At 61.1% G+C, this 15,000-nt stretch overlaps 3 non-coding genes across 3 annotated transcripts in view; all 3 read right to left on the bottom strand.

The window, feature by feature from the left end:
* The window catches only part of LOC142792497 (large subunit ribosomal RNA), a 3,958-nt gene extending 3,832 nt beyond the window's left edge, over positions 1–126 (bottom strand). Inside the window, exon 1 of the ribosomal RNA XR_012890972.1 lies at positions 1–126. This exon is cut by the window's left edge and continues 3,832 nt beyond it. This is a non-coding gene — a ribosomal RNA (large subunit ribosomal RNA).
* Positions 127–1,280: 1,154 nt separating this feature from the next.
* Positions 1,281–1,433, bottom strand: LOC142792485 (5.8S ribosomal RNA). Its single transcript, XR_012890960.1, has one exon. It is a non-coding gene; the product is annotated as a 5.8S ribosomal RNA (ribosomal RNA).
* Positions 1,434–3,152: 1,719 nt separating this feature from the next.
* LOC142792484 (small subunit ribosomal RNA) lies at positions 3,153–4,967 on the bottom strand. The gene has a single exon (XR_012890959.1). It is a non-coding gene; the product is annotated as a small subunit ribosomal RNA (ribosomal RNA).
* Between the last annotated feature and the right edge of the window lie 10,033 nt (positions 4,968–15,000).

Here is a 15,000-nt window from a genome sequence, read left to right as displayed (position 1 = left end):
GGGGGATTCGGTGCTGGGCTCGGTCCCGTTTCGCTCGCAGCTACTCGGGGAATCCCTGTTGGTTTCTTTTCCTCCGCTTAGTGATATGCTTAAATTCAGCGGGTTGTCTCGCCTGATCTGAGGTCGACAGCGGATACATTCGCTTCCATCAACTTCCTGCACGACCGCGTGCGCTCGCCCTACCAAGTGCGCCCGCAACCCTGTACAGGGCCACTTCTTCACAAGGCTGGCAATCGGCTTCCCCGCTGCACGCGTGCGGCGCACAACCGGTGTGACGTGGAAGTGACGGGACACGTTCGTAAACCCATCGCGAACCGAGTACGACGCCCTACCAAGTGCGCCCGCAACCCTGTACAGGGTCACATCTTCACAAGGCTGGCAAGCGGCATTCCGCTGCGCGCGTGCGTCGTCCGAGCAGTTGCGTGATAAACGACCGTGTCGAAAGCCCAAACACCGCCGAGGCCAGTCGCCGCCGCCGCAAGGGCAGCCACGCAGCCTGGCGAGAGGCATCGTCTCGTGTAGCGTCGCCCCCGCCCCAACTGGAGTGGCCCAGTTTTTTGAACGGGACGGGAACTGCGAAGCACTTAGACCGACGGCGGACTACGACGAGAACGCCTTAAGCTTCGCCAACGTTTCGCCAACTCGTGCGGGAGACTTTTTCCGCTTCGCGGCAAGTCGTCGCGCCGTGCTCTCCGCATCAACCGCGTACGCAGCGAACCGCAAACGTCGGGCGCAGCCTCCTCACCTCCCTGCGCTTTGCGCGCGAACGTTCCCTGTTCGCGCGGCAAAGCCTGGAGGAGGCACGGCCCCGCAGCGTGTTCGAGCGCCCGGTCTACGGGACACCCTGCTTACTTCGAGGGCAACAAGCGCAACGCAAGGCTGCGATCTCGCGCACTTTGCGCACGGCTGGAGAAGCTTTGCTGGCCGGCTTTCGCTCCTCGTGTTTACCGTGCGTTAAAGTTGCGCGTCCGTGGCTCTCGCAGCTCTTGCGCGCCCGGTCGCAGAGAGGAGTACGCAACCTCGACCGCACTTTCCCTGCAGGCTTCCTTCCGACTCGAAGTCCTGCGGCGGTCTCAACGAGGTGCCACATCCTCAATGCAGTCGGTCGCCCCCGTTTCGGTTGGGCTCTGGCACGACGGTCGCCACCGTCTCGCCCTTGAGTGGCCGCTGTTGGCGCTCGCTGTGAGGTGTTCAGCGTGCTGTCCGTGTTGCCGACGCGGTCAAAACGAGTCGACGGCTCACGTTCCCTTGTGCGCCGAAGGCTCTCTTGATATGTGATCCGACCCTCAGACAGACGAAGCCAAGGGAAGACCCAAGGCCGCAATGTGCGTTCAAAGAATCAGTGCTCAGTGTGTCCTGCAATTCACACCAAGTCTCGCAGCTGGCTGCGTTCTTCATCGACCCGAGAACCGAGTGATCCACCGCTTAGAGTCGTGAAAAAGTGTTTGTTCAATTCCGTACAGTCAAAACCAAACGTTTCTGGCACTCGGCCAAACAGTGGCCAAGAAGGGCGCTTTTCAGCGCACGCTTGGACTCCAAAACTCTGCCGCGCCTTTTTCGGCTGCCGCAAATCGAGCAAACGGTGTGTTTCGGACGGCGTTTCGCTTCCGCTACTTGCGAGTGCTTTCGTGGTCCACCCCTCTATAAATACTCGGGAGGCGTCGAAGCCGGTTCTCCAAGCCGGACCCGTAGGTATCGTTGTGTGCTCGCTCTCATTGGCCCGCCTAACCAGAAAATGCCTGCGGTACACCCATTTGGATAAGAGTGCACGCAGATGCGGGCCTCGACGGCTACACATTTCCTCGGGCGGCCGCCTCCCGGCCTCCGTGGAGCGCGGGATGCACGGTCCCATCGACAAGCCTCTCCCGTTTTTACCGTGGCGTCGCGGTTCACCACGGCGGGCGGGTCGGTCTCCTCCGCATAAAAAGGGGGACCCCCGCTTTTTGTTCCACGAAATCGCACAAGCTTTTTTCGCATCCACGGTTTGCCACCGCACACCAAAATGCCGATCCGGCTGCCTACTTTAGCCAACAGGTGGAGCCAGGCGCGCCGTACTTGCGCGGCACTTCCCACGTCCACCGAAGTCGGTGCCAAGGACCACTTTCGGCGCCGGAGCCGCGTACGAGCCTACTCGAGGCGGAAGAACGAAGCCAGCAAGGGCCTGGCCGCAAGTGCGTTCAATTGTCGGGACGTCCAAGTCCCTCGTTCTTCCGTGCTTCCTCTTTCGGCAAGTCGTTGCGGCACCTTCCCAAAGCGCGCAGACCCGCTAATCGCGACGAGCGCGACGTGGCCGTGCCGCCTTTCCCTCGGCAGCAAGCAAAACGCCTGGCAACGTCGACGCTCCCCTAACCGCGATCTCGCACCGTGTTTCGTGTGGCGAATTCAAAAGCCGGCCGGCGCTGCTGCAACCATTACGGTCGGTACGCATACGCCGCGGAGGGCGGGACGGTCATCGGAGCGTGCGGTTCCTCCATCGAGTACTGCGCACCTCGGCCGTCGCATCGCCGTGCCATGACCGGCCGCGCGTCAACGCGAACCGGTGCCAGCGAGATCCCTCGCCTGCAAGAACCGACCGGCAGCCTCCGTCACCCGAGGACGCGGAGGCGCTTGCCGCGGACGGCGGGACGGTATGCACTGGTGCACAGCGGACCCGTCACATCGCCAGTTCCTTGACCGACCGCCGACGCTTGTGCCGTTCCTCTCGTACTTGGCAGTCGCCGCGCGATTGTCGGGTCTCGTTCTTGCACGCTCGAACGGTCGGGAGGGCACTCGGCTGGCGTTTCGGGAACGCGCAGCCTCGCCTTCTACCGACGTAACCACGACTCGCCGTTCGCGCTCCGCCGCTCCTGTTTACAGTACTAGGCGGTCCCGCAGCGGTCGGGTCGCGCATTTCGAGCGCTTCGAGCCACGGTGCAGTGGCGGGTCGAAAGCCGACCTATGAGTGCGTTGCGCCGTTTGTACCCGCGTCCGCCACCTGGCCGACCGTCCAAGGTCGCGGTGTTGGCGTCCGCTGGGCGCAACAATTTGTCACGGGGTGCCGCTCCACATTCAGGCAGCCCCGTGGGGAAAAGCCGACCCCGCGTCCAAACGGGGTCAGCGGCAGAAAGTGTCGGGCGCAGACGCAGCTGAGGCGCTCACCCTTCACAATCCGTTAATGATCCTTCCGCAGGTTCACCTACGGAAACCTTGTTACGACTTTTACTTCCTCTAAATGATCAAGTTTGGTCATCTTTCCAACAGACCGGCGCAACCGAAAGGCCGCGCCGGACATCGGTCCGAAGACCTCACTAAATCATTCAATCGGTAGTAGCGACGGGCGGTGTGTACAAAGGGCAGGGACGTAATCAACGCGAGCTTATGACTCGCGCTTACTGGGAATTCCTCGTTCAAGGGGAACAATTGCAAGCCCCTATCCCAATCACGAAAGAAGTTCCACGGGTTACCCAGTCTTTTCAGACAGGGATAAAGACACGCTGCTTCCTTCAGTGTAGCGCGCGTGCGGCCCCGGACATCTAAGGGCATCACAGACCTGTTATTGCTCTGTTTCGTGCGGCTAGGAGCCGCTTGTCCCTCTAAGAAGGTTGTAAGGTGCTGGGAACCCCGCACCTATTTAATAGGCTAGAGTCTCGTTCGTTATCGGAATTAACCAGACAAATCGCTCCACCAACTAAGAACGGCCATGCACCACCATCCACCGAATCAAGAAAGAGCTCTCAATCTGTCAATCCTCCCAGTGTCCGGGCCGGGTAAGTTTTCCCGTGTTGAGTCAAATTAAGCCGCAGGCTCCACTCCTGGTGGTGCCCTTCCGTCAATTCCTTTAAGTTTCAGCTTTGCAACCATACTTCCCCCGGAACCCAAATACTTTGGTTTCCCGGAAGCTGCCCGCCGAGTCATTTGAGTAACTCAGGCGGATCGCTGGTTGGCATCGTTTATGGTCAGAACTAGGGCGGTATCTGATCGCCTTCGAACCTCTGACTTTCGTTCTTGATCAATGAAAACATTCTTGGCAAATGCTTTCGCAGTAGTTCGTCTTGCGACGGTCCAAGAATTTCACCTCTAGCGCCGCAATACGAATGCCCCCGTCCGTCCCTCTTAATCATTACCTCGTATTCCAAAAACCAACAGAACAGAAACGAGGTCTTGTTCTATTATTCCATGCAAGTTTATTCAGGCGACTCGCCTGCGTTGAGCACTCTAATTTTTTCAAAGTAAAAGCACCGGCCATCTCGAGGCACACAATGAAGTGCACCAAGAAAGAACCGGCATGATGTTCAGTCCGAGCCGTCGCATCGGGTAGATGCACTGCTCGTCTGGAACTGAGATCCAACTACGAGCTTTTTAACCGCAGCAGCTTTAGTATACGCTATTGGAGCTGGAATTACCGCGGCTGCTGGCACCAGACTTGCCCTCCAATTGATCCTCGTTAAAGGATTTAGAGTGTACTCATTTCAATTACGGGGCCTCAAAAGAGTCCCGTATTGTTATTTTTCGTCACTACCTCCCCGTGCCGGGAGTGGGTAATTTGCGCGCCTGCTGCCTTCCTTGGATGTGGTAGCCGTTTCTCAGGCTCCCTCTCCGGAATCGAACCCTGATTCTCCGTTACCCGTAACAACCATGGTAAGCAAGTAACCTACCATCGAAAGTTGATAAGGCAGACACTTGAAAGAAACGTCGCCGGCTCGTGGCCATGCGATCAGCACAAAGTTATCCAGAGTCACCACACAATACGGGCCGAAACCCGATCGATCTTGGTCTAATAAAAGCACCCGTTACCCAAAGGGCTCCAGGCTCACTGCATGTATTAGCTCTAGAATTGCCACAGTTATCCAAGTAGGAAGAAACGATCTAAGGAACCATAACTGATTTAATGAGCCATTCGCGGTTTCGCCTTATTTCGGCATGTACTTAGACATGCATGGCTTAATCTTTGAGACAAGCATATGATTACTGGCAGGATCAACCAGGTAATCGTTCGACTGCGCGTCCGTCCTCGCCCTCGGCGGGCCGGACGCAGTCTGTGTGCGGCGGAGGCCACCTTCAGGCGCCCCAACACGCTTATTTTGCACTCCGAGATGACGGCGTTCGAGCTCGCTACGGCACAACCTTCCCGAAAGACGAGTGGGAGCCGTGCGGCAAGAAGCACGTTCATGCTCGCTCTTTTTCGTTGCATCGACTCGGTCGCGCCGTGCGGGTTGCCCAAGCCCGCTGCACTGTCGGTGGACCGGCCGGAACTAGCAACGGAGCCGAGACTGCAAAGCCGCCAGACGACGGGTCACGCCCGCGTCTTCGGCGCTTTCGCATCTGAATCGCCCGAGGACGACACGGAACACACCTCGATATCGTGGTAAAACGGCACCGTCCGACAACCAGCCCCTAACGCATCAAGCGGATGAGGCTGCAGACGACTGCCGTGGATTCCCCTGGAGCAGACCCGAGGACACGCTTGACGAGGCCGAAGCCCGCCGCATATCAGACACCCGGTCGCTTTCGCGTACGCCGCTCACGAGAACCCCCACATAATAGCAGCGATAAGTACCCAGACCTCCTTGGGCCCTAATACGAGCGTACTCGAGAAAATTTCACCGCGGGTGTGCCCCGAAACGTGTGGCATGTTGAGCGTGCCACAAGTCTACGTCGCTCTCAAACCCGCCGAGGTCGTAGAATTTGCGACCCTACTCACGAAATTCCCACCGAGGATACGGCCGCAAACGTACCGCACCTTGGGTAGGCCACGAGTTTGTGCAACACTACGCTGACGGCACAGCACCGAGGTCGTGCGCGCACGCACGGGAAAATTCCGCCGCGGTTTCTGCCGAAAACGTGAGGCACCACGACTCTCCGCAAGTTCGCGTCGACTGCGAAAGACCGAAGTCGTGAACGACGTGTCCGCTACTCGCCGCCGACACGCTGGACACCAAACGTACAACGACTCGACGGCGTCGTAGAGGCCCACGACGCGGTTTTCCTTAACGACGTCTCGGCGTGGCACCGACAGGTTAGAACGGCCGACCAACGTTCCCTGTCCGCCGTTCGGCTCAGTCGAAGGGCTCGGCGACTTCGGCAACGCTGCGAAGCCGCACGGTGACGCACGCCATGTCCCCATTTTTTTTTTCTTTCTGCGTCTGCCGGGGTGCCCCTATAATAGCAGCGATAAGCACCCAGACCGCCGTGGGTCGCTCGCCCCGGCTGACGTGGTTTTTCGTACTCCTGCGGCGGTCGCCGTCAAGCACGTCCAAATACGCTACTTTCGTGGGCGCATTCACGCTCTTTCGCTTCGCCGGAGTGCCAGCACTCACTCTGCCAAAAACGGCGAACATCCGAGCGGCGGTTCCCACTTTTGCGTCGGCGTCGCAAACCCCGCCCCGGCAGACGAGGTTTGCCGTACTCGTGCGACGGTGGCCGGCGGGCACGTCGAAAGACGCCGATATCGTGCGCGAATTGGCGCACCTTGGCTTCACCGGAGTGCCGCCACTGACTCCTCCAAAAACGGCGAAGATCCGAGCGGCGCTTCCCACTTTCGCATCGGCGTCCCGAACTCCGCCCCGGCTGACGCGGTTTACCGTACTCGTGCGACGGTCGCCGGCGAGCACGTGGAAAGACGCCGATATCGTGCCCGAATCGGCTCCGTTCGGCTTCGCCGGAGTGCCAGCACTGGCTCGGCGAAAGACGACGAACATCCGAGCGACGGTTCTCACTATTGCGTACGCGTCGCAAACCCCGCCCCGGCAGACGCACTTTGCCGTACTCGTGCGACGGTCGCCGGCGAGCACGTAGAAAGACGCCGATATCGTGCCGGAATCGGCCCCGTTTGGCTTCGCCGGAGTGCCAGCACTCACTCGGCCACAAACGGCGAACATCCGAGCGGCGGTTCCCACTTAGCCGTCGGCGTCCCGAACTCCGCCCCGGCAGACGCGGTTGCCGAGCTCGTGCGACTAGCGACCGCGAAGCCGTCTCGCGACGCCGCTTTCGTGCGCGGCTCCCACTGCGACCTGGGTCACCCGAGGTCGACGAGCAAAAAAGAATGTCGAAAAAAATTTTTTTTTTTTTTTGCGTCTGCCGGGGTGCCCCTATAATAGCAGCGATAAGCACCCAGACCGCCATGGGTCGCTCGCCCCGGCTGACGTGGTTTTTCGTTTTCCTGCGGTGGTCGTCGTCAAGCACGTCCAAACACGCCACTTTCGTGGGCGCATTCGCGCTCTTTCGCTTCGCCGGAGTGCCAGCACTCACTCTGCCAAAAACGGCGAACATCCGAGCGGCGGTTCCCACTTTTGCGTCGGCGTCGCAAACCCCGCCCCGGCAGACGAGGTTTGCCGTACTCGTGCGACGGTGGCCGGCGGGCACGTCGAAAGACGCCGATATCGTGCGCGAATTGGCGCACCTTGGCTTCACCGGAGTGCCGCCACTGACTCCTCCAAAAACGGCGAAGATCCGAGCGGCGCTTCCCACTTTCGCATCGGCGTCCCGAACTCCGCCCCGGCTGACGCGGTTTACCGTACTCGTGCGACGGTCGCCGGCGAGCACGTGGAAAGACGCCGATATCGTGCCCGAATCGGCTCCGTTCGGCTTCGCCGGATTGCCAGCACTGGCTCGGCGAAAGACGACGAACATCCGAGCGACGGTTCTCACTATTGCGTACGCGTCGCAAACCCCGCCCCGGCAGACGCACTTTGCCGTACTCGTGCGACGGTCGCCGGCGAGCACGTAGAAAGACGCCGATATCGTGCCGGAATCGGCCCCGTTTGGCTTCGCCGGAGTGCCAGCACTCACTCGGCCACAAACGGCGAACATCCGAGCGGCGGTTCCCACTTAGCCGTCGGCGTCCCGAACTCCGCCCCGGCAGACGCGGTTGCCGAGCTCGTGCGACTAGCGACCGCGAAGCCGTCTCGCGACGCCGCTTTCGTGCGCGGCTCCCACTGCGACCTGGGTCACCCGAGGTCGACGAGCAAAAAAGAATGTCGAAAAAAATTTTTTTTTTTTTTTTTGCGTCTGCCGGGGTGCCCCTATAATAGCAGCGATAAGCACCCAGACCGCCATGGGTCGCTCGCCCCGGCTGACGTGGTTTTTCGTTTTCCTGCGGTGGTCGTCGTCAAGCACGTCCAAACACGCCACTTTCGTGGGCGCATTCGCGCTCTTTCGCTTCGCCGGAGTGCCAGCACTCACTCTGCCAAAAACGGCGAACATCCTAGTGGCGGTTCCCACTTTTGCGTCGGCGTCGCCAACCCCGCCCCGGCATACGCGGTTTGCCGTACTCGTGCGGCGGTGGCCGGCGGGCACGTCGAAAGACACCGATATCGTGCGCGAGTCGATGCTTCTTGGTCTCGCAGGAGGGCCGCCACTCACTCCTGCAAAAACGGCGAAGATCCGAGCGGCGCTTCCCACTTTTTCGTCGGCGTCGCAAACCTCGCCCCGGCAGACGCGCTTTGCCGTACTCGTGCGACGGTCGCCGGCGAGCACGTCGAAATACGCCGATATCGTGCCCGAATCGGCCCCGTTTCGCTTCGCCGGAGTGCCAGCACTCGCTCGGCCAAAGACGACGAACATCCGAGCGACGGTTCCCACTATTGCGTACGCGTCGCGAACCCCGCCCCGGCAGACGCGGTTTGCCGTACTCGTGCGGCGGTGGCCGGCGGGCACGTCGAAAGACGCCGATATCGTGCACGAATTGGCGCTCCTTGGCTTCACCGGAGTGCCAGCACTCACTCGGCCAAAAACGGCGAACATCCGAGCAGCGGTACCCACTTAGCCGTCGGCATCCCGAACTCCGCGCCGGCTGACGCGGTTGCCGAGCTCGTGCGACTAGCGACCGCGAACGCGTCTCGCGACGCCGCTTTCGTGCGCGGCTCCCATTGCGACCTGGGTTACCCGAGCTCGACCAGCAAAAAAGAAGGTCGAAAATTTTTTTTTTTTTTTCTGCGTCTGCCGGGGTGCCCCTATAATAGCAGCGATAAGCACCCAGACCGCCGTGTGTCGCTCGCCCCGGCTGACGTGGTTTTTCGTACTCCTGCAGCGGTCGCCGTCACGCACGTCCAAATACGCCACTTTCGTGGGCGCATTCGCGCTCTTTCGCGTCGCCGGAGTGCCAGCACTCACTCTGCCAAAAACGGCCAACATCCGAGCGGCGGTTCCCACTTTTGCGTCGGCGTCGTAAACCCCGCCCCGGCAGACGCGGTTTGCCCTACTCGTGCGACGGTCGCCGGCGAGCGCGTCGAAAGACGCCGATATCGTGCGCTAATTGGCGCTCCTTGGCTTCTCCGGAGTGCCGCCACTCACTCCTCCAAAAACGGCGAAGATCCGAGCGGCGTTCTCCACTTTCGCATCGGCGTCCCGAACTCCGCCCGGGCTGACGCGGTTTACCGTACTCGTGCGACGGTCGCCGGCGGGCACGTGGAAAGACGCCGATATCGTGCCCGAATCGGCTCCGTTCGGCTTCGCCGGAGTGCCAGCACTGGCTCGGCGAAAGACGACGAACATCCGAGCGACGGTTCTCACTATTGCGTACGCGTCGCAAACCCCGCCCCGGCAGACGCACTTTGCCGTACTCGTGCGACGGTCGCCGGCGAGCACGTAGAAAGACGCCGATATCGTGCCGGAATCGGCCCCGTTTGGCTTCGCCGGAGTGCCAGCACTCACTCGGCCACAAACGGCGAACATCCGAGCGGCGGTTCCCACTTAGCCGTCGGCGTCCCGAACTCCGCCCCGGCAGACGCGGTTGCCGAGCTCGTGCGACTAGCGACCGCGAAGCCGTCTCGCGACGCCGCTTTCGTGCGCGGCTCCCACTGCGACCTGGGTCACCCGAGGTCGACGAGCAAAAAAGAATGTCGAAAAAAATTTTTTTTTTTTTTGCGTCTGCCGGGGTGCCCCTATAATAGCAGCGATAAGCACCCAGACCGCCATGGGTCGCTCGCCCCGGCTGACGTGGTTTTTCGTTTTCCTGCGGTGGTCGTCGTCAAGCACGTCCAAACACGCCACTTTCGTGGGCGCATTCGCGCTCTTTCGCTTCGCCGGAGTGCCAGCACTCACTCTGCCAAAAACGGCGAACATCCGAGCGGCGGTTCCCACTTTTGCGTCGGCGTCGCAAACCCCGCCCCGGCAGACGAGGTTTGCCGTACTCGTGCGACGGTGGCCGGCGGGCACGTCGAAAGACGCCGATATCGTGCGCGAATTGGCGCACCTTGGCTTCACCGGAGTGCCGCCACTGACTCCTCCAAAAACGGCGAAGATCCGAGCGGCGCTTCCCACTTTCGCATCGGCGTCCCGAACTCCGCCCCGGCTGACGCGGTTTACCGTACTCGTGCGACGGTCGCCGGCGAGCACGTGGAAAGACGCCGATATCGTGCCCGAATCGGCTCCGTTCGGCTTCGCCGGATTGCCAGCACTGGCTCGGCGAAAGACGACGAACATCCGAGCGACGGTTCTCACTATTGCGTACGCGTCGCAAACCCCGCCCCGGCAGACGCACTTTGCCGTACTCGTGCGACGGTCGCCGGCGAGCACGTAGAAAGACGCCGATATCGTGCCGGAATCGGCCCCGTTTGGCTTCGCCGGAGTGCCAGCACTCACTCGGCCACAAACGGCGAACATCCGAGCGGCGGTTCCCACTTAGCCGTCGGCGTCCCGAACTCCGCCCCGGCAGACGCGGTTGCCGAGCTCGTGCGACTAGCGACCGCGAAGCCGTCTCGCGACGCCGCTTTCGTGCGCGGCTCCCACTGCGACCTGGGTCACCCGAGGTCGACGAGCAAAAAAGAATGTCGAAAAAAATTTTTTTTTTTTTTTTTGCGTCTGCCGGGGTGCCCCTATAATAGCAGCGATAAGCACCCAGACCGCCATGGGTCGCTCGCCCCGGCTGACGTGGTTTTTCGTTTTCCTGCGGTGGTCGTCGTCAAGCACGTCCAAACACGCCACTTTCGTGGGCGCATTCGCGCTCTTTCGCTTCGCCGGAGTGCCAGCACTCACTCTGCCAAAAACGGCGAACATCCTAGTGGCGGTTCCCACTTTTGCGTCGGCGTCGCCAACCCCGCCCCGGCATACGCGGTTTGCCGTACTCGTGCGGCGGTGGCCGGCGGGCACGTCGAAAGACACCGATATCGTGCGCGAGTCGATGCTTCTTGGTCTCGCAGGAGGGCCGCCACTCACTCCTGCAAAAACGGCGAAGATCCGAGCGGCGCTTCCCACTTTTTCGTCGGCGTCGCAAACCTCGCCCCGGCAGACGCGCTTTGCCGTACTCGTGCGACGGTCGCCGGCGAGCACGTCGAAATACGCCGATATCGTGCCCGAATCGGCCCCGTTTCGCTTCGCCGGAGTGCCAGCACTCGCTCGGCCAAAGACGACGAACATCCGAGCGACGGTTCCCACTATTGCGTACGCGTCGCGAACCCCGCCCCGGCAGACGCGGTTTGCCGTACTCGTGCGGCGGTGGCCGGCGGGCACGTCGAAAGACGCCGATATCGTGCACGAATTGGCGCTCCTTGGCTTCACCGGAGTGCCAGCACTCACTCGGCCAAAAACGGCGAACATCCGAGCAGCGGTACCCACTTAGCCGTCGGCATCCCGAACTCCGCGCTGGCTGACGCGGTTGCCGAGCTCGTGCGACTAGCGACCGCGAACGCGTCTCGCGACGCCGCTTTCGTGCGCGGCTCCCATTGCGACCTGGGTTACCCGAGCTCGACCAGCAAAAAAGAAGGTCGAAAATTTTTTTTTTTTTTTCTGCGTCTGCCGGGGTGCCCCTATAATAGCAGCGATAAGCACCCAGACCGCCGTGTGTCGCTCGCCCCGGCTGACGTGGTTTTTCGTACTCCTGCAGCGGTCGCCGTCACGCACGTCCAAATACGCCACTTTCGTGGGCGCATTCGCGCTCTTTCGCGTCGCCGGAGTGCCAGCACTCACTCTGCCAAAAACGGCCAACATCCGAGCGGCGGTTCCCACTTTTGCGTCGGCGTCGTAAACCCCGCCCCGGCAGACGCGGTTTGCCCTACTCGTGCGACGGTCGCCGGCGAGCGCGTCGAAAGACGCCGATATCGTGCGCTAATTGGCGCTCCTTGGCTTCTCCGGAGTGCCGCCACTCACTCCTCCAAAAACGGCGAAGATCCGAGCGGCGTTCTCCACTTTCGCATCGGCGTCCCGAACTCCGCCCGGGCTGACGCGGTTTACCGTACTCGTGCGACGGTCGCCGGCGGGCACGTCGAAAGACGCCGATATCGTGCCGTAATCGGCCCCGTTTGGCTTCGCCCGTGTGCCAGCACTCACTCGGCCAAAAACGGCGAACATCCGAGCAGCGTTTCCCACTTTCGCATCGGCGTCCCGAAGCCCGCCCCGGCAGACGCGGTTTGCCCTACTCGAGCGACGGTCGCCGGCGATCACGTCGAAAGGCGCCGAATTCGTGCACGAATCGATGCTTCTTGGTCTCGCAGGAGGGCCGCCACTCACTCCTGCAAAAACGGCGAAGATCCGAGTTGCGCTTCCCACTTTTTCGTCGGCGTCCCGAACTACGCCCCGGCTGACGCGGTTTACCGTACTCGTGCGACGGTCGCCGGCGGGCACTTCAAAATACGCCGATTTCGTGGGCGCATTCACGCTGTTTCGCTTCCCCGGAGTGCCAACACTCACTCTGCCGAAAGCGGCGATCATCCGAGCGGCGGTTCCCACTTTTGCGTCGGCTTCGCAAACGGCGCCCCGGCAGACGCGCTCGTGCGACGTACTCGTGCGACGGTCGCCGGCGAGCACGTCGAAAGACGCCGATATCGTGCTCGAATCGACCCCGTTTCGCTTCGCCGGAGTGCTGCCAGTCACGGCGCAGAAAACGGCGAACAAGTGTTTTTTTTTTTTTTCCTAGAATTTGTGTTATAGAAGGCACATTTGATATCGGACGATAATTTTCAACTTTATCACGCGCACCGATTTTCGTGTAGAGGTTTGCAAGTTTATGGGAATTTCTCCACTTGGAATAATGCGATTTAGTAGTACTACGAGAACTTCATGGATGTACTCAAGGGTACGGGGCAAGTCAGTTACGTCAACACCTGCAGATTTTTTACACTTCAAACTGAAAATTGTTGGTTGTGAGTCCTCGTGTGATATTAAAGGCCGATTCGCTAACACATAGAACAAAGAAAGAAAGGAAGAAAAAACGCCCGCGCTCGCTCAAGAAACCTGGGTTCGCAACAAGTGGCAACAACAAGCAACCGAGCGAGTGCGCCAAAACCCGTGGCGGCCGAACAAACGCGAAGTCCCAACCGCGTCAGCCGGGGCGGCACGGGACAGGAAAAATCACTTCAGCCGGGGCGGCGGGGCACCGAATAAACCTCGTCACCTCGTCGCAGGATAAAAGAGGAAACAAAAAGTCTAAACAGCGTCTGCTGGAGCGAATGCGTAATAAAACAACAACAACAACAAAAAAAAAAAACACCCGCGCTCAAGAAGTCTGCAATCACCACAAAAGGCGACTGTGACCGAGCAGCGTCAGCCGGGGCCGTGCGGAAACGGAAAAACCGCGACTACCGGGGCGTCGAGGCACCGAAAAATCCACTTCAGCCGCGGCGAAAAAAAAAAACAAAAAGAAAGACGGAGGGGGGGGGGGAACCACGTCTGCCGGGGCGAAGGAAAAAAAAAAAACGCGTCTGCCGGGGCGAGCCCGGGTGCGGCACCACCGGGAAAACTGTGGCAAACAGACATGGCGATCGAGTGAGTGGGCCGCCAGCCAGGCTCAGCCAAAAAGTGCAAAGTCCGAACTGCGTCAGCCGGGGCGGCAAAAACCACGTCAGCCGGGGCGGCGCAAAAAACCGCGTCTGCCGGGGCGGCACGAAACCGCGTCAGCCGGGGCGGCGCGAAAACTGCGTCAGCCGGGGCGAAAGAAAAAAAAAAAAAAACGCGTCTGCCGGGGCGAGCCCGGGTGCGGCACCACCGGGAAAACTGTGGCAAACAGACATGGCGATCGAGTGAGTGGGCCGCCAGCCAGGCACAGCCGAAAAGTGCAAAGTCCGAACCGTGTCAGCCGGGGCGGCAAAAAACCGCGTCAGCCGGGGCGGCGCAAAAAACCGCGTCTGCCGGGGCGGCACGAAACCGCGTCAGCCGGGGCGGCGCGAAAACTGCGTCAGCCGGGGCGAGCCCGGGTGCGGCACCACCGGGAAAACTGTGGCAAACAGACATGGCGATCGAGTGAGTGGGCCGCCAGCCAGGCTCAGCCAAAAAGTGCCAAGTCCGAACTGCGTCAGCCGGGGCGGCAAAAAACCGCGTCAGCCGGGGCGGCGCAAAAAACCGCGTCTGCCGGGGCGGCGCGAAAACCGCGTCTGCCGGGGCGGCGCGAAAACTGCGTCAGCCGGGGCGAAAGAAAAAAAAAAACGCGTCTGCCGGGGCGAGCCCGGGTGCGGCACCACCGGGAAAACTGTGGCAAACAGACATGGCGATCGAGTGAGTGGGCCGCCAGCAAGGCTCAGCCAAAAAGTGCTAAGTCCGAACTGCGTCAGCTGGGGCGGCAAAAAACCGCGTCTGCCGGGGCGGCACGAAACCGCGTCAGCCGGGGCGGCGCGAAAACCGCGTCTGCCGGGGCGGCACGAAACCGCGTCAGCCGGGGCGGCGCGAAAACTGCGTCAGCCGGGGCGAGCCCGGGTGCGGCACCACCGGGAAAACTGTGGCAAACAGACATGGCGATCGAGTGAGTGGGCCGCCAGCCAGGCACAGCCGAAAAGTGCTAAGTCCGAACTGCGTCAGCCGGGGCGGCAAAAACCGCGTCAGCCGGGGCGGCGCGAAAACCGCGTCTGCCGGGGCGGCACGAAACCGCGTCAGCCGGGGCGGCGCGAAAACTGCGTCAGCCGGGGCGAGCCCGGGTGCGGCACCACCGGGAAAACTGTGGCTAACAGACATGGCGATCGAGTGAGTGGGCCACCAGCCAGGCTCAGCCAAAAAGTGCTAAGTCCGAACTGCGTCAGCCGGGGCGGCAAAAACCGCGTCAGCCGGGGCGGCGCAAAAAACCGCGTCTGCCGGGGCGGCACGAAACCGCGTCAGCCG

The sequence above is a fragment of the Rhipicephalus microplus genome, unplaced genomic scaffold, assembly GCF_043290135.1.
Source record: "Rhipicephalus microplus isolate Deutch F79 unplaced genomic scaffold, USDA_Rmic scaffold_223, whole genome shotgun sequence".
Lineage (NCBI taxonomy): Eukaryota > Metazoa > Arthropoda > Arachnida > Ixodida > Ixodidae > Rhipicephalus > Rhipicephalus microplus.
This window is presented reverse-complemented; position numbering and strand designations above follow the sequence as displayed.